At 44.3% G+C, this 19371-nt stretch overlaps 1 pseudogene; it reads left to right on the forward strand.

Annotated features, from left to right (window-relative positions):
- Window positions 1-352: 352 nt before the first annotated feature.
- On the forward strand, window positions 353-2014 carry LOC116769292 (uncharacterized; annotated as a pseudogene).
- The last annotated feature ends 17357 nt before the right edge of the window (window positions 2015-19371 follow it).

Here is a 19371-nt window from a genome sequence, read left to right on the forward strand (position 1 = left end):
TATTATTGAATTGTTGTATTTCTTATTTTAAAAGAAGGGCTGTAATTTGGTAAGAGTGTTGTAATATTAAAATCATACCCTTCTTTACCGATTGGCACAACATTTTTGTGACACACATAACTACTGCGACATGTACACTCTCTTGTCTCTGGTGTAACTCACAATAAAACACGTTTGCTACAATTCTAATCTTTTAATTAATTTATCAATGCTCATATTAATGTTGAGTTCTGCAGTTCTGTGAAGAGCATCAAATACATTTGCAAGTATGTCCATAAAGGCAGTGATATGGCTGTGTTTAGAGTGGAAAATACTAACGTGAATGCTCAACCAGTGAATAAATTATATATACTCTCAACCGACTTCAACTATTCAGAATCGTCATGTTTCAAGAGCAGAAATAAAGATAAGTAGTTTCTTAGCAGAGCACAACATTCCTTTTCGAGTAATGGACCATCTACCACCTTTATTAAAGGATTGTTTTCCCGATTGCAAGACTATTCAAGATATGCATTAAAAGTCATCTAAATCTGGTGTTGTTGTTAATGTAATTGGAGCTCGCGAAAAAGAAAATTTAGCTACTAAATAAAAAACATCTCTCTTTAGTATACTTATTGATGAATCAAAGGATATTTCCCATACACAAAACTTATGTATTGTAGTAAGATTCTATGATTTCGAAGAGGGAAAAATTGTGAGCCGTTTCTGGGAACTGTATCAAATATTCAACGATGAAGATAACGTTCACGAAGCTTCAGCTGAACACATCTTCAATTGTATTGTGAAGTCATTTAATGAGTATTCAATTCCATTCACCAATACAATCGGCTTTGGATCAGATGGTTGTAACACTATGATGGGGAGCAATAATTCAGTTCGGACTCGGTTTGAAAATGAACGCCCTGGGATTTATATTACAAAATGCATTTGCCATTCTCTACACCTTTGTGCAAGCAGTGCAAGTAATGTTTCACCGTCTGCTTGTGAACAGCTAGCTCATAGTATTTACAATCATTTTTCCTTAAGTTCTAAACGACAATTTGCTTTCAAAGGCATTCAATCTCTGCTAGAATTAAAAAATCATAAGATTCTTCGTCCCGCTCAAACTCGATGGTAACACTGATCAACAAAAAAACTTTTTTTCTATGTAACAAGAAAAATTTTGGCTGATTCTATTAGGAATAAGGTCAAGTAGAGTAGAATAAGTAGTTTAGTATTTCAGATACGAATAGTTTTATTGTAATATGATTTTTTCAACTTTTCTTAAATTACAAGTTATTTTAACAAGAATTAAATTATTATCAATGTTATAATATTAATGAGTACATTTTTATGATTTTCTCCTGTATTTTGCGTCAGGAACATCCCTCTGTAATCCGCAGCAATAATCTGCCAGCATAGTTGGACTCCATTTTCCCTGGTATCGTTTTTCTATGGTAAAAATGTCTTGGTGGAATCAATCCCCGTGTTCATCACTAACAGCACCCAAGTTTGGAGGAAAAAAGTCTAAATGTAAATCTAAAAAATGTATTTCTAAGGACATATTGCAACCTAAGGCTTTATAATTTTCTAAAAGTTCCTCGACAATAGTTTTATAATCATTTGATCGGTGATTTCCAAGAAAATTTTCAGTGATTTTTATAAATGATTCCCAAGCTGGTTTTTCCAAATCATCAAGTTGTTCTTTAAATATATCGTCTTTTATCACTTGCCTGATTTGAGGGCCTACAAACACACCCTCTTTAATCTTGGCGTCACTGATTTTCGGGAATTTTTCTTTTAGGTATTGAAATCCAGCGCCATTTTTATCCATTGCTTTCACAAAATTTTTCATCAGGCCAAGTTTTATATGAAGAGGTGGTAAAAATATTTCTTTAGGTTGTACTAACGGGGCATGTTTTACATTTTTTATTCCTGGAGTAAGAGATTGTCTTTCGCGCCAATTTTTCTTAACGTAATGGTTCTTCCTATCCCTACTGTCCCATTCGCAAAGAAAACAACAAAATTTTGTATACCCAAGTTGTAATCCTAATAAAAGGGCAACAACTTTTAAATCTCCGCAAATTTTCCATTTATGTTCGTCATATTTAATCTGTTCTAAAAGAAATTTCATTATTTCATAGGATTCTTTCATGTTAGCACCATAATCTACCGGTACGGAGGGAAGATTTATAACTGCCGGTACACGGAAACTAGTCCTAATCAAATTAATATACATATGATTTTGTAGAGAGGTTAGGAAGATATTTCGAAATTACTGCTTACTTTTCTTGTTACAAAATTTTGTTGATCAGTGTTATCAATACAAAAGCTAAACTTGATAGGATACAGCAGGATAAAGGGCATGTAATCAAGACTAAGACAGCCTTGAAAAATAGCAGGAATTTAAAAACTGAGCTGAAGGAGGACATCACCCAAGCGGTGGATGCCCTATACACTCTTATCAAAGAGTATGAACAAAGCAAGCAGAGGACCGGAGGTAATGACAACGTGCGAACTATGAAGGCCCGATTTTCACGGGAAACGACTTGGAGAATAGACGGGGATCTCCCGATCATAGTGATATAATTTAAAAATTTTTAGGACCTAGGACAACCGAGTTATAAGCCATAGCATCATTTTAGTGATTGCGAAATTTGTTCTATTTTTAGAACAAGTTGACCTCGCTAGCTTAAGAATCGTAATATACTGTGTCACTTACTGTTTTATTCTTTCTATTACTTTTCCCTCTATTGGGGACATTTATTTTAGTTTATTATATTATTATTTTAAGATTATTAATTATAAGTTTGCATTATATTAAGTTAAAATTTTTAAATTCTCAATTATAACATTCCTTTCTTACTAATCGCGTCTTACACCTTTTAACGTTATATTTAAAATTTTAACTCACTTTTTAACTATTTTTTAATTTTAAAAGTAAAATCAGACTTAGCTAGATAACAAAATGCTCCGCACACCAACCAAAGGTGATTCACCGGGGAGGTCTCCCCGGACCACACCCCAAAGCCTGACGATTAACAGCGACCGCGCCGAAGCCCCCAAGGCTACGGCTCCACCATGCCCCCTCGGCGAAGGGGCAAAAGCCAAACTCGAGAAAATACAGCAGGCTAAGGGACACGTTATAAAGGCTAAGACAGCTTTAAAAAACAGTAGAAACTTGAAAACGGAGCTGAAGGCGGACATCACCCAAGCGGTGGATGCCTTATACGCACTCATCAAGGAATACGAGCAAAACAAGCAGGTTACCGGAGGAAAAAACAGCGCGCGAACCTTGAAGGCTGCCATAGTAGCCGAGGCACCTTTTTTTTTTTTTTTTTTTGTTGACGGGGGGAAATCTTCGTAAGACTTCCGGCCGCGTGGGGGACGCGACCGGGGCATGTGGGATTCTTACCCACTAAAACCCCCCGATGTCCTCTTCCTGCGCTATCGCGGGGGACGTGGGAACTGTTTAACTACCACGACCCCGCAGCGCTTGCCTCTCCCGGCTTCGTCCGGGCTTGGCTCTGCCCAGTGCGGCGGCTTGGTGACATGCCGCCGCTTGCCACTCCGAGAGCTCCCCGGACATTGGGGAGCTTGCTTCTCGGGCCCTCTTGATGTGAGCGGCGATCCCCCGATCGCCACCCACGGGCTAGGCGTCCAATTCCATGGCAGGCGGGGCGGGAACCGCCCCTCCTCCGCCATTGGCCTTGGGCTTTTTAGTCCGGGCCTTCCTTGGCGCCCTTCTCGATTCGGCTGTCGTGCCGGGGAGAGACGGCCTTGCAACGCAGCCGCTTGCCCCCAGCACGTGTGCCCTCTCTGTTTTGCCGGCAGCCTCGCACACGAAGCAGTTTGGCGCTGCCTCGCACTCAGCCGCCTTGTGACCCGAAGTCCCGCACCGGAAACATCTCCGGCTACGGTCCTCCGGGTAGCCGAGGCACCTGCCCCAACTGCCCCAACCGCCTCTATCCCAAACGAGCTGATAGAGAAACTCGAAGAGAATAACAAGCTCCTCAAGGAGCATTCACGGCAGTTAGAGTCACTGAAAGAATCAATGGAGGAGCAAAAGGGCCTTATAAAAACGGCGACGTATGCTAGTGTTACGGCGGGTCCTCAATGCGCCGAACAGCAGCGGCAACGGCACCTAAAGGCTCTGCACACCATAGCAGTGGCCTCCGAGGATGGGGAAAACACGGGTGAAGAGACGTACGAAGAGATCCGTAGGGCAGTGGACGCAAAGAACGGTTGGATCACTGTGGAAAAGGTGAGAAGGGCCAAGGACCGGCGGGTGATAATGAGCTGCAGCACAAAAGAGGAGAAAGACAAACTAAAGGAAAGACTTGAGCAGAAGGGCGGTTTCGTGGTCGAGGAAATGAAGAATAAGGACCCTCTTCTGGTCCTGTTTAACGTGATGGCAATCCACTCTGACGAGGAGATTGTCAGCGCGCTCAGGAACCAGAACAGGGACCTGTTTCGTGGCCTCGACGACGAGAAAGGCCAAGTTCAGGTTAAATATCGAAGAAGGACAAGGAACCCCATGTGCAGCAACGTTGTGCTCGCCGTGTCGCCAGCCCTATGGAGAAGGTCCATAGACCAGGGGAAGGTGCGAATAGACATGCAGCAGGTAAGGGTGGAGGACCAGAGCCCCCTCATACAGTGCACAAGATGCCTAGGTTATGGGCACGGCCGCAGGCACTGCAAAGAGGCAGAAGACCTTTGTAGCCACTGCGGCGGCCCTCACCTCAGGGTCAAATGCCCCAAAAGGGCACAGGGCGAAGCCCCCACCTGCCGCAATTGTGTCACAGCAAAGAGGAACGAAGTGAATCACAACGCCTTCAGCCATGACTGCCACGTCAGGAATAGGTGGGACGCATTGGCCAGAGCGTCCGTAGAGTACTGCTAAGGGCCCCGCCGGTGATTTTTGCAAAAAACTTATCACCGGGGAAAACAGCGACGTATTCCTAATACGTACGAATAGACAACGAAAGGAATGTTAAGAAATAAGACATAAATTGATTATTTTATTATACTTACCATACTTTATTATGTCTTATTACGTTTGTTTTTATTATGTTTACTACGTTTTTATTATGTTTTTATTATGTTAGTTTTACTTTTACTTTTGGACTTTTATTACTTTAAGAATTTTGTCATATTACTTTTATCCACTGTATTTTTATATCTGTCTTAGTTTATATAATTTTGTATAATTAGATATAAGGACTTGGAAATGCTAGACTGTAAGAACTAAATATAAGAAATTTGAAATGTTAGACCGTAAGAACTAGATATAAGAACTTTGAAATGTTAAAATATAGAAAAATTAGATGTAAGAAATTTTTGTACAAAAGAAAAACTATTATTTTACTGAAAAACTTATTTACCCGCATAGAATATAAGTATTAGTTAGGACATTTTTTGTAATGGGAATCCCACCCATTGAATGAATGATGACGTATAAAAGAAGAAAAGGAATGAGGAATAAAAGTGCGAGAGGAATACTTGCGAGAACTGGAATGGCTGAGAACTAGATCTAGATATATGTACAATGGCACGCAAAAACCGTGGCGTGAACTTAGACAATAAAAAAAAAAAAACTATGAAGGCTGCTATAGTAGCCGAAACACCGACCCCAACCGCCTCTATCCCAGACGCGCTGATGGAAAAACTGGAGGAGAACAACAGGCTCCTCAAGGAGCACTCACAGAAGCTAGATTCTTTAAAAGAATCTATGGAGGAACAAAAGGGCCTCATCAAAACGGCGACTTATGCCAGCGTCACGGCGGGACCTCAACACGCTGAACGGCAACGGCACCAACAAAAGGCTCTGCACACTATTGCAGTAGCCTCCAAAGATGAAAAAAGCACGGGCGACGAAACATATGAAGAGATCCGAAAGGCAGTAGATGCGAAGAACGGCTGGATCACCGTAGAAAAAGTGAGGAAGGCCAAGGACCGGCGAGTAATAATGGGATGCAGCACGAAGGAGGAGAAGGACAGGCTGAAAGAAAGGCTTGAGCAGAAGGGCGGTTTCGTGGTCGAGGAGATGAAAAATAAGAACCCTCTTCTGATTCTATGGAACGTGATGGCAGTGCACTCGGATGAGGAGATTGTCAGCGCACTAAAGAGTCAGGACAGGGACCTGTTTCGTGGCCTCGACAACGAAAATGGCCAGGTTCAAGTCAAATACCGGAAGAAAACAAGGAACCCTCTGTGCAGCAACGTTGTGCTCGCCGTGTCGCCAGCCCTGTGGAGAAGGTCGATAGACCAAGGAAAAGTAAAAATAGACATGCAGCAGGTGAGGGTGGAGGACCAGAGCCCTCTCATACAGTGCACAAGGTGCCTGGGTTATGGGCACGGCCGCAGGCACTGCAAAGAGGCAGAAGACCTTTGCAGCCACTGCGGCGGCCCTCACCTCAGGGTCAAATGCCCCAAAAGGGTACAGGACGAAGCCCCCACCTGCCGCAACTGCGTAACAGCGAAGAGAAACGACACGAACCACAATGCCTTCAGCCACGACTGCCATGTCAGAAATAGGTGGGACGGATTGGCTCGAGCTTCCGTAGCGTATTGCTAAGGGCCCCGCCGGTGCAAGAAGTTACTCAGTAGTCCAGGCTAACTTGCAACGGAGCAAGCTAGCCACGGACGAATTGATGTTGGCGTCTCAGGAAAGGAAGGTAGCTATTGCGATGCTCCAGGAGCCGTATGTGGGCGCGGGGGGGAGGATAAAGTGTTACCAGGGAACACGGACGTATCAGGCCCTGGAAAGCGGAGGAGGGGTCGTGAAGGCTGCCATCGTAGTCTACGATGGCAAGCTGGACGTATTACAATACCCGCAACTATGTACTACCAACATGGTAGTCATAGGAGTCCGCACCAAGGCATGGACGGTGACCCTGGTATCATTTTACTTCGAGCCGGACCGGCCCATGGACGGATACCTGGAGCATCTCAAGAAAGTAGCCAGGAAGACAGGAGGTCGCAAACTGCTGGTAGGAGGAGACGTCAATGGAAAGAGTACATGGTGGGGTAGCCACAAGGAGGACAAGCGAGGAGAGGAGTTCAGCGGCACGATCGGGGAGCTCGGGCTGAACGTGTTGAACATGGGCACAACACCCACTTTCGACACAATAAGAGGAGGAGTCAGATACTGCAGCCATGTGGACGTTACGGCCTGTTCGGCCGACCTGCTCGACCTGGTGGAAAATTGGCAAGTTTGCGAGGACCTAACCAACTCAGACCACAACGGCGTTACATTTCACTTACACCAGCACAAGCCAAAAGGCATCCAGATTAAGCGCACCACAAGAAAATACAACACTAGGAAGGTGGATTGGTGTCAGTTTCGAGAGAAGCTGACCCAAACCATGTTAGAAACACACCTCACCGTACAGTCAATAGACACAGTAAATAGCCACGACCAACTCGAAGACACCGCGATTAGTTACACACAAGCAATAACACACACCTGCGAACATACGATGAGATACAAGAAAAGCACACAAACACTTACCTTGCCGTGGTGGTCTGAAGAACTCGCGACGGTGAAGAAGGAGGATGCCAAAAGGAAGAGCAGAGTCAGGAACGCAGCGCCGGACCGAAGACCCGCAATGGTTGTGCAGAGTCTGGAACAGAAAGAGAGATATGCTGAGGCAGTTAAAGACGCACAGACGGCCAGTTGGCAGCGCTTTTGTGAGATACAGGACAAAGAGGGAGTATGGGATGGCCTGTACAGGATAATGGCAAAGACAAGTAGGAGAGAGGAGGACTTGCCTTTGCAGAAAGAGGGAGTAAATTTAACACCTTTACAGTCCGCCGAGTGGTTGGCGGAAACATTTTACCCACAAGACGACATAACACAAGACACTCACAGACACACAGAACTCCGTACAAAAGCCAACACAGTAAACTCACACACACACACCAGCACACACACTCACCCCGACCCACCATTCACACTGGACGAGATGGAGAGAGCAGCTCAATCGTTCAACCCCAAAAAGGCACCGGGACGAGATGGTTTCACAGCAGATATTTGTCTAGAGGCCTTGAGAGCCGACCCTCGCTATCTGTTGTCACTGCTGAACAAGTGTCTTTCTCTCGGCTACTTCCCGCGGATCTGGAAACAGGCTGTGGTGGTAGTCTTGAGGAAGCCTGGGAAGGACTCGTACATCGTGCCCAAGGCGTATAGGCCTATCGGTCTGTTACCCGTCTTGGGTAAGATATACGAGAAGATGTTAATCACCAGACTCAAGTTTTACATTTTGCCAAATATTAGTCCGAACCAATATGGGTTCATGCCACAGCGCGGAACCGAGGACGCGCTCTATGTCCTTATGAGCCACATTCGAGGCAAGCTTGCTGAGAAGAGGCTCATCACCTTGGTGTCACTGGACATAGAAGGCGCCTTCGATACCGCGTGGTGGCCTTTGATTAGAATTAGATTAGCAGAAGAAAACTGCCCAGTAAACTTGAGACTGGTGATCGACAGCTACCTTCAAGATCGGTCGGTGACACTCAGGTATGCGGGGGAACAAGTAACTCGATGCACCACTAAGGGTTGCGTGCAAGGCTCCATAGGAGGGCCATTGCTGTGGAACTTGATCCTCGACCCTCTCCTCAAAAGCCTGCACAACGGAGGCGTATACGCACAAGCGTTTGCCGATGATGTTGAGCTGGTTTTTGATGGGGAGATCGCCGCTGACGTGGAGAGACAGGCCAACAAAACCCTCGAACATGTGAGGAAATGGGGAGCTGATAACAAGCTTAAATTCGCACCACACAAGACAAACGCTATGATTATAATCTTTCAATAACTGCTGTTATTGATAACCATCGAGTTTGAGCGGGACGAAGAATCTTATGATTTTTTAATTCTAGCAGAGATTGAATGCCTTTGAAAGCAAATTGTCGTTTAGAACTTAAGGAAAAATGATTGTAAATACTATGAGCTAGCTGTTCACAAGCAGACGGTGAAACATTACTTGCACTGCTTGCACAAAGGTGTAGAGAATGGCAAATGCATTTTGTAATATAAATCCCAGGGCGTTCATTTTCAAACCGAGTCCGAACTGAATTATTGCTCCCCATCATAGTGTTACAACCATCTGATCCAAAGCCGATTGTATTGGTGAATGGAATTGAATACTCATTAAATGACTTCACAATACAATTGAAGATGTGTTCAGCTGAAGCTTCGTGAACGTTATCTTCATCGTTGAATATTTGATACAGTTCCCAGAAACGGCTCACAATTTTTCCCTCTTCGAAATCATAGAATCTTACTACAATACATAAGTTTTGTGTCCGGGAAATATCCTTTGATTCATCAATAAGTATACTAAAGAGAGATGTTTTTAGTTTAGTAGCTAAATTTTCTTTTTCGCGAGCTCCAATTACATTAACAACAACAGCAGCACATTTAGATGACTTTAAATGCATATCTTGAATGGTCTTGCAATCGGGAAAACAATCCTTTAATAAAGGTGTTAGATGGTCCATTACTCGAAAAGGAATGTTGTGCTCTGCTAAGAAACTACTTATCTTTATTTCTGCTCTTGAAACATGATGATTCTGAATAGTTGAAGTCGGTTGAGAGTATAAATTAATAGTTTTTTGATTTGCTATTGAATTTATAGCAGTGTTGTGGCTTTTACTCTTTGAATGGTTTTTTACAACAGTTAATTCTGCCGTAAAAGTAACTTTGCAAATGGTACATTTGGCTTTATATAGATTAGTTGAATCTGGAGATAACCAAGAGCTAAAATTAGTATTCATCCATTCCTTATATAATTTTTGTTTTTTAGATTTCGGTGGAGTGTCGTTATCTTCACTATCACTCATGATGATACTACGCAGAGTTACAATTCGTTATTATTTTCATTAATTAAACGTTCGTTATCAATATTTTGCTCGTCACTTGATGTGTCCGATGACAAAGACGAATTATAATCTTCTGCCTTTCCAATTTTTTCCGATTCTATTGGAATGATTTTACCTCCTAGATGAAAAAAAAGATTTCAATTAAAAAAATAATAATTTTTATAGACCGACATATCAATTTTGGTCTATATCAATAACAAATAACTACATGTGATAGATTACTTATATTTAACCTATAAATTTATTCAACTAACATCTAAAAGTCATAATACTATAGTTACCTGGTCTAAAAATAAATAAATATTTTCCACTTGTACTCAATAATGCTCGATCAGAACTTCTATCAAACAACGGTTCCAAAAAATTTTCAATTTTATTATTGTGTTCTTCTTTCTTCAAATTATCTGTCATTATAAATCACAAGCTAGATTTACCTTGCATATTTTTATTATTTAAAAAACTTTAGGAATATATATTTATTTATTTATTTAAATAGGAAGCCAACGTTGTATACAATTTTAGTTCTTAGTCTTAATTAATACTAAATAATTTAATTTGTTACATGCATTAATTGTACACCCCACTTATAGGCTAACTCGACATTCGCATGTACATGATATGTAATAAAATAACACTTTTTGCATGTTCACTCACGAACAAAAAAAAAAAATAAAATAATAATAATAATCTTAAACAATAGCAAATGTAAAACAGTTGAAAGCAACAACTGGTAAAAAATGAGGTACAAATAAAGTAAAACAATTACAAGCACTTAAGGAAAAAGTAACGAGAACTAAAAAAAGAAAAAGTGTGATCACAAATCATAATGAAAACGCAATAATAATACTGGGCTGATAATAGAGTAGTAATAAAAAATTATGATAATACTAAGCCCAAAAACCAAGACATTCTTGCGCAGTATATCCCACAGAGACCTTACTTCGTAGAATTACTGAGACACTAACCTCAAGTAGTCAGATAGCCCTTTGCTAGTCTTTTGAAAGGTAACAGAGAATGCTTGAAAATATCTAACCCAGCTCCTTTAAATACGTTATTATAAGTTAGAATCATTCTGTTGATGGGAGCATTACGGCCGATGTTAGTCCTAGCAAACCTTTCCCTGAACGTATGTTTATTCCTTATGTGGCTCCTTGAGTTATATTTTGGTATCGCCAATCCAACTCTCTCTAACAAATTTGCACTATCAAGATCACCCTTCACAATTCTGTGAAGAAAACATAAATCTATTAATTTTCTACGATTACACAGGGAAGGCGTATGGTAAAGATTTAACAAATCCTCGTAACTGTCATTCTGTCTTAAGACTTTATCTTTGTAGGCCAGGTGACGTAAGAACTTCTTCTGTACTCTCTCGATTCTGTCTCTATGTGTTTGATATTGCGGATTCCATACAACAGAACAATATTCCAGTTTACTGCGTATCAATGAGTTAAAGAGTGCAATTTTGGTTGAAGATTTTTTAAATTCCTTTGTGGTTCTTATGATAAAACCTAATACTTTGAATGCGTTTGTAATAATATTATCAATATGCGGAATAAAGGTCAGTTTGTGGTCCAGTGTAACTCCTAGGTCGGATATTTGATGTAACCTCTTCAGAACGTTTTCTTTAATATTATAATCAAATATGAAATTTGATTCCTTTCTGCTAAAGGTAATAGCGTAGCATTTTAAATGGTTTAATTTTAATTTATTCTGGTCACACCATAATCCAAGCCTATCGATATCCATCTGCATATTCCTTGCGTCTTTAATATCGGTTATCGTCTTGTAGAGTTTGAGGTCATCGGCATATAATTGAAACTCACAATGCTTAAAACACTTAGCTATGTCATTGACGAAAATTCCAAATAAAATAGGACCAAAAATAGAACCCTGAGGAACACCCGAGGCCGCAGTAAATGCATCTGATTGGTAACCTCCAACGACAACGTTCAAAGTACGCCCTGTTAAATATGATTCCGACCACTTTAAAAGATAATCATCGATGCCATAGTCGCTAAGTTTTTGAAGTAAAATATGATGGTCCACCAAATCAAAGGCCTTTTCCAGGTCCGTGTAAATGCAATCTATTCTCTCCGAGTTGTCCATAGCCTTTGATATATCGTCAACAAAAATTGCTAAATTAGACATAGTAGACCTTTTTTTTAGTAAAGCCGTGTTGATCATTGTAGACTTATCTTACTTATCATTGTAGACTTCATATTGCACGTATATAGAACAATAATATATTTTTTTTAATCGTCACTAATATTAATTATTAATAATAAATAAAATCTTCAATTTTCTAACAATAGTGACAATAACCATGAACTAAGCATTGAAGGGTATCTAAAATATTAAAATTTTTCGTCAGATTGGAACTACTTCGTATAAAGTATACACAAAATTCATTGACCTTATATTATTATCAAGTGAAAGTAGATGATTAGAAACTCAGAAAGTTAATACGAGAGGGCAGCATAGTGAAATCTCAATTTTGTTGGGAACATTTGAACAGAAAAAAATTATCGCAAAATTATGTTGCATACGTTGGATTATCGTACAATTTCGTCACATAACGACACCTCTATGTTTGATCGTACGAAGTGCTAAATTATGTGATGTGTACGATAATTATGTAACGAATGCTAACGCTGTATCAACGACTTCCTTCACGTGGTATTTCATTGACAGGCAGCGGTCGATGGTCACGCCAAGGTACTTGACCGACCGTGCCTTTGTAAGAGGCTGTTCCTTCAAGGTAGGGGGCTGCGGTAGGTGTCGCCGCCCCATGAAAATCGCCTGGGTCTTCGAGACGTTCACTTTGAGACGCCATTTATCCAGCCATTGACGGAGCTGGTCCAGTTGACGCTGCATTGTCATCGCCGCGCGGGCGGGAGTCAGAGATGTTGTAATGTAGGCAGCGTCGTCGGCGTTGAGCGCTAAGGTCGCACCTTCCGCCACTGGGATGTCGTCCGTATACTTGGAGTAACATATCGGAGACAGGCAGCTCCCCTGGCGGCACTCCGGCTCTGATGGGGTGTTGCGTGGATTGAGTGCCTTCCACCGACACCTGGAAACGCCTGTCTTGCAGGAAGGTGGCCACAATCCTGACAATTCGGCGAGGAGTAGTGGATGTTGCCAGCTTCTAGAATAGGACAGGGTGCCATACGCGATCGAAAGCTTTCTCCATGTCGAGCATCACTGCGACGGCTGACTCGTTCTTGTTGAGAGCCACCGAGAGGACGTGCAGGACCCTCGCGAGCTGGAGCGTGGTTGAGTACTCCGCTCTGAAGCCAAACTGTTCGTCGCGTGATTGGATGTGTGGTATGAGGTGCAGCAGTAGAAGTTTCTCGAAAACCTTCGAGACGGTTGACAACAGCCTGATGGGGCGGTAGCTCCCCGGCAGTAAGATGTTCTTTCCAGGCTTTGGTAGCATAATGACTCGGCCGAGCTTCCATTGGATAGGGAAGTGGCCGGTCCTGAGGACTCCATTATAAAAGCGCGTCACCGCTGCTATGCCACGCGGGGTAAGGTGACTTCATTAGTGATTCCGTCACGATCGGGGGCCTTCCGAAGCTTCCTTACTCTTCACCGCAAATGCAGATGATGATGCAGTTTCCTCATTTTTATCCTTTAACCTTTCTTCATGCATTAACAGTCTCGCTACAAGATAATCCAAGGTTTTCTTTGTCATCAGAAGCGGACACCCACGCCGAAATAAAATGTTTGTATTCTTCAGGAAGCGACATCAGTATTTTTGTAATTATAAGTTTTTCTGATATTTCTTCACCCATCTGTCTCAGTTGACACTGCAATTCTTGGATTTTAGATAAGAAAACAGACATGTCATTAGCTTTGTCATCCTTGTCCGCGCAACAATACTTTCATCTGGAATTTCCACACGTTCCAATTCTTGGAACCCTCCAATTTTAACACGCTCACGTGTTGATTGTTTTCCATTTCTTTGTTATGCACACCCGCCGCCGTCTTGCACAACGTGAAAACAACCTAACCTCAACTTGCCGGTTAGTCGAAGTGCAATGATTTTACTGCCAACTTTTATTTAATTCGTAACAAATTATGTGCCTGGGCCCTTAACCTGTTGGATTTTAAATAAAATACTTCTCAATATCGATGAAGGCACAATAGCTTTATTAATCTTAGACACAACGTAATGTGCACGGTTACAAGTCTTCAACATAGAACGGAAGTAGTTGACATATTTTTTTTTAACGACTAAGCAGAGTGGCAACATTCACACAATAAACAGTAGTACCAACCATGTAATTATATTGCTAATCACAACAATTGTAGATTTAAAGAACCCATATCAATTAAATACATACTAATGTTATCTGAAAATATTATTGGCCACAATCCGATGTCTGTTAGCGTCAAGACCTCACAGCTTTTCACTCCCCCGTTACCATAACTAGTTTCAAAGTTTTTTATTTCGACATGATTAATATCATTTTCTCTAAATTCATAGATATTTTTTTCTAGTGTGTCTACTTCGATTTTATTATCAGAGTCCTCAATATTATCCAGATTTGAAGCTACAGAAGAAGATAGAAATTTTTAATATTTTTCCCTTCTTGTTTTTTAGCAGCCTCTTCTTTTGCTTTTTTCTTAGATCTTTTATCAGCTCCATTCAGTTCACGTCGTCTCATTTTAAGGGGTTATATGTCGTAGATACTAAAACTTTAAATCAACGTTAATCAAAAAAAGTTGAACCAACTGGAGACCTATCAGAGCGAGTCGAATTGGATATGACATATGGGTTACTAGACAAGAATTAGGAAAAGAATAGATCGCAACGACTTCTCTTCATTCGGCGAATTGTTATTGAAAGCGCGAGGTATTGAGAATTCGTTAAAAGAAAACAACTCGGCATTCAACGCGGTACGCTCCTTGGACGTGCCGCCGACGGTTACTCAAACATTTACCGCCTCGGTCAAAAGGTGCGCCGCAGTCGCCAAGGCGAAAGGCGGCGTCGTTTGTGCACCGTCCGTTGTTTCTTCATCGAGCTCTACAGCTAAGAAAGTTTTTTGTGTTTATTGTAGACAATATAATAATACAAAATCAATGTGCAAAAAGTTGAATAAGTCTTATTCAACTTTTTTGATGACATTGCATTATTCATAAAAAAAAAAATATCAAGTTTGGTGCCCCCCTTGCCTGTGGTGCCCTGGGGCGACCGCCCCTCTCGCCACCCCCTAGCTAGGCCACTGAACCGGAGGTTCCATGAAAACTACGAAACTTACTTATATGTATTTTATAATAAAAATTACATATTAAAACTAATAACCTATACCTAAGACTACATGATTGCCCCGATGTTAGTATAGCAATCCCATTCCATAGCTTGTGTGGTGTCAGGAATCTTCCGATTCACACGGCTGGGTGTTCGTTCCGCGGAGTCAGCGGCGTCACTCGTAATAAGATATTTTATTTTTTTACATAACACAGTTGCATCAAACTGTTGTTAAAGCTAAATGTATGTATTTTTAGTGACAAATCAGCTGTCCAATTCCATAGAAACGGTGGCCGTTTATTTCTTTATTATTTTTTATTTTATTTTAGCATAAGTTAACAAGCATATGTCCCGCGAGCTGGTGAAGCGGTTTCTAATATTAGTAAGAGTACTAACAAAAGCTTGGTGAAACTGAGTCTTAGACTCGGCTTGAGTTTGTTCTTAACAACATTATGTGAAGACTAGGAAAAAAACATTTTACTACCCGAATCACTGTATTTTGCTGCTGACCAAGAGCTTTCAACTTTTGTTCAAAGAATTCGAGCGGCTTATCAACTTCTTTTTGATGCTTGGTTGTGAGATGCTGTATAAGTTGTGACGGTTTCATGCTCTCATGTGATAAAACATCGCCGCAAATTACACACAGGTTTATTATTTATTACTGTTAACCCGTACTTCAAGTAACTGTTATCGTAATGTCTGTTTTTTTTCCGTTTTGATTCACCGCTATCGACACTCGTGCCAGATGTTGAAGGCTGCAATCTTTAGAGAAACTTCTGCATCTTGCAAATACGCAAAGCGAGCGAAAAACAAAACCAATCACGTCCGTTCTTATCGATAATCGGGAACAAGTTACAGTTGAAACAAAAAACATAGCGGGCGGCTCGGCGGCGGGTGGCGCGGGGCGGTTTCTCTCGTCGTAGCGACAACAGGGTATGACAACGTCACATTGTTGCCATCGCCGTTTGGCCCGATCAGACGCGCAAGCTGGCGTTGAAATTAAAGTCGCGAGTAATCAACTTACCCCGTACTTATTATAAAAACTCTCGCTATTTTGCAGATTGAGGGTCTTAATCTTAATAATGAATGTATGTACCAAAATAGAAAAAATGTTTAACGTAGCCTTTTAATTAAATATTTTCCTTGTCTGTCTGGCACAAGGGGGTCGCCAAAATTTTTCAACCCGTAAAACTGTAAAACAACCGTAACTCTGGCGACGGGTCACTACTTTAAAAGTTAGGAAACTCCACCGATTTGGGGCGTTTAGATGCCCCTCAGACTTCTAACAGAGACCCCCAAGGGCTTGCATAAGCCTTTTGTCGCTTCGCCGCGATACGAAGGAATGTTTGCGCAAAACGGTCCGCCCGGGGACTCGATACAATAAGGCGCCGGTGTCCTCACACCGCCACCTCGAGTACCCCGGCTAAGGCGGGACGTTGCGGCCGTCGGTGTTATTGACCGCACGTCTTCGTCTAGGCCGACGTGTACAGGTATCGAGCGCCTACCTTTCCCTTTCTCTTTGGCAGCCATCACCTCCTCTGCAAAGGTGGCGACCGCAGTCCAGTTTAAATCGCTGCTCAGCATAGATTTAAGGATAGCTGGCGGCGAGATGTCATGCCCGATGGCGGCTCGTAGATCCGCACGTTGTCCAGTCCAGTGGGGACAGGTCGAGACAGTATGTTCGGCCGTGTTCCCTTCGTCACCGCATTGGTGACACCGCGGGGTTTCTTCTCTGCCCACTATCTTACACAGGTACTGGCCGAAGCAACCATGCCCCGTCAGCACCTGCATTAGCCCGTTTTGCCGGCCTCCCGATTGTGTCAGGGGAATCCCCGGATTTTTGCCGTAGGAATTGCTTCCTCGACTCACGGCGGGTCGAACCACAGTCCGACACGCTCTTGATGGACTCGGCGTCGGAGTAGTCCGTCCCGAGGTCCACACAACGAATGTTAGCCGCGGAAGATGCGCGGCTAGCTTCGGACGCGGAAGCGTCCCGAGATTGGCCCTGAGAAGGGCCTTTGGGTTGGAACCGCCCGGAGGCGTCCCGAGGTTGGTCCTGAGAAGGGCCTTTTGGGAGGAACCGCCCGGAGGCGTCCCTCAGTTGCTTCGAGCCCATGTTCGACTTTTCCAGAATGTGTTCTGACAATCCGAGCGATGGATCACCAACCACTGGCCACTGCGTTACCGCGCAACAAGTGGGATGGGTCCAAGGCAGAACAGTGAAGTCACACTCAAGCCACAAGTATCGATATTCAAATTCGGTCACCCGACCTGCCACTCCGTTACGGTGACCAGGAAGGGGTCCAGAGCACACGACGGGGACGTACTGGATATCACTTGGGGCGTGCCCCAAGCGTCTCCACTCCTGCCTCAACCCTCCATCCCTCCACTCTGCTTGCGATGGACGGAGAAGCGAACGAATTGGCCTGCAGGAACCTGAGATGTCCGTCCATTATTCGGACATCTCAGCTCCCGACGCCTGCCTCGAAACCCCCGCCCTTTTCTGCTGGGCCGGGATTTTCCCACGGATGGATGGGGGGCGGCACGAATGGCCCCCTTCACATGGTCAGCCGGCTTACTCGCGTCCGCGCACACAGCGCAGCGCGGTGACGCGGAGCACTGGACGGACTTCTGGCCCTCCTTGCCGCAGCGGTAGCACAAGCCCCTGCGGTCTTTTGGACTGGTGCACGCGGTCGCTACATGCCCCATTCCCAAGCACTTAAAGCAGTGCTTGGGTCGTGCCTCCATATTTAAGAACCAAACTTAGCTCCACCCCACCGATATATTATCCAGCTGCAGTAGCTTTTTGGCCGTCGCAGCCGGTACCTCCAACAGGCCGGAGCCTGTGCCGCTAGGCCCAGGTCGCACGTTGCGCACCCTGACCTGGGCCTCGGTGCAGCCCCCCTCCTGCGCGACCGCGGCTAATAAACGATCCGCGGTCGTCACGTCGTTGAGGCACGTAACCCTCAGTTTTGAGAACTTCACAGGCCTCGACACCTCCACCTCCTCCGCCAGTGCGGACTTTAGTTTTGCGGCCAAAGCGTCTGCCTTGTCCGAACTGGCTGAGCCGGGCACCTCAATTATAAGAGCCCCTGTCGCCGTCGAGCGAATTTTTAGGGGCCCAATGCCCAGTTTCTTCCTATCAATCTCCCTCTCGGCCCTGAGTAAGACCGACAAGTAGGTCGCTCCTTTGGCCGCTGCCTCAGGCCGTAACTTAAGCATTACGGCCTGCGAGCGTGGGAGTGCTACTTTCTTGGGGCCCTCCTTTGGGCCCGCCTTCTTCTTTGGTTTTGGCGCCGGCATCTTGGTCACCGGCACCATCTCCTTCTTGGAAGCCTTGCGGCGGACCACCTCCGTCCACCCCGCCGCAACGGCCCCGGCCCTTCCAGAGGTGGTTGGGCCGAACGCGGTCCAGGCAAACTCCTTCCCCTCCTTGGCCCTATAGGCCTTTCCCTCTGGAAGGCGCAGGGAGGGAAGGGAACTCGGCCTCTGACACCATTACCGGCGCCGATGGTGCTGGCAAAGGGGCCGATGTATTGGCCCCTTTTTGTAGAGCCGCTTGGCGAATCGCCCTCTTGGCCGCCACGGCGACGGCAGAGTTTTCACCCGCAAGGGGAGGGCGGGCGACCTCCTCCCGCGGGGGCCGTGACTTTAGCACGGCAAACCGCCCATCGACCAGGTTGCCAACCATTTTAGCTATGTTTGCCTCCAAGACCTGGAGTTGGTCCTGGCCGATCTGGGCATCTGAGGCCGCCTTTGCAGCAGTCGCCCGCTCCCTCCGCAACTCCTCAAACTGCTGCCGCTGAGCGCGCACCTCCTCTTTGAGACCCGCGTTTTCCCGTTGGAGCCGACCGATGTCGGCTCTGAGACGGTGGGTCTCCTCTGCCTCCGTGCGCGTCACCAGTTTGTCCAGGGCTTCCCTTAAGAAGGCGGAGGCCTTCATAATTTTGGAAGACTACCCCTTTTAGGTTGGTACTCTTCCCTACTAAACCTTTGATAAGGTCGAGGCTTTTCTCCATCTCGCCTCCGCCCCCATCGATCCCAATTCCAAAGGGACCTCCTTCCCCTTCGCCTTCACTCCCCCGTCCCTCGCCTTTCCGAGGTTCCTTTCCAGGCAGGAGTCGAAGGCAGCCTCCGACTCCTCCCCTCCCGTTCCCTGAGAAATTTGCGGGCCCTAGCCAGTGTACGACTGCGGCCCCGCCTTCCCGACTACACCGATCCTAGAGATATCCCGCCCCCAGTCTCGGTGTCGG

The sequence above is a fragment of the Danaus plexippus genome, chromosome 31 (assembly GCF_018135715.1).
Source record: "Danaus plexippus chromosome 31, MEX_DaPlex, whole genome shotgun sequence".
Lineage (NCBI taxonomy): Eukaryota > Metazoa > Arthropoda > Insecta > Lepidoptera > Nymphalidae > Danaus > Danaus plexippus.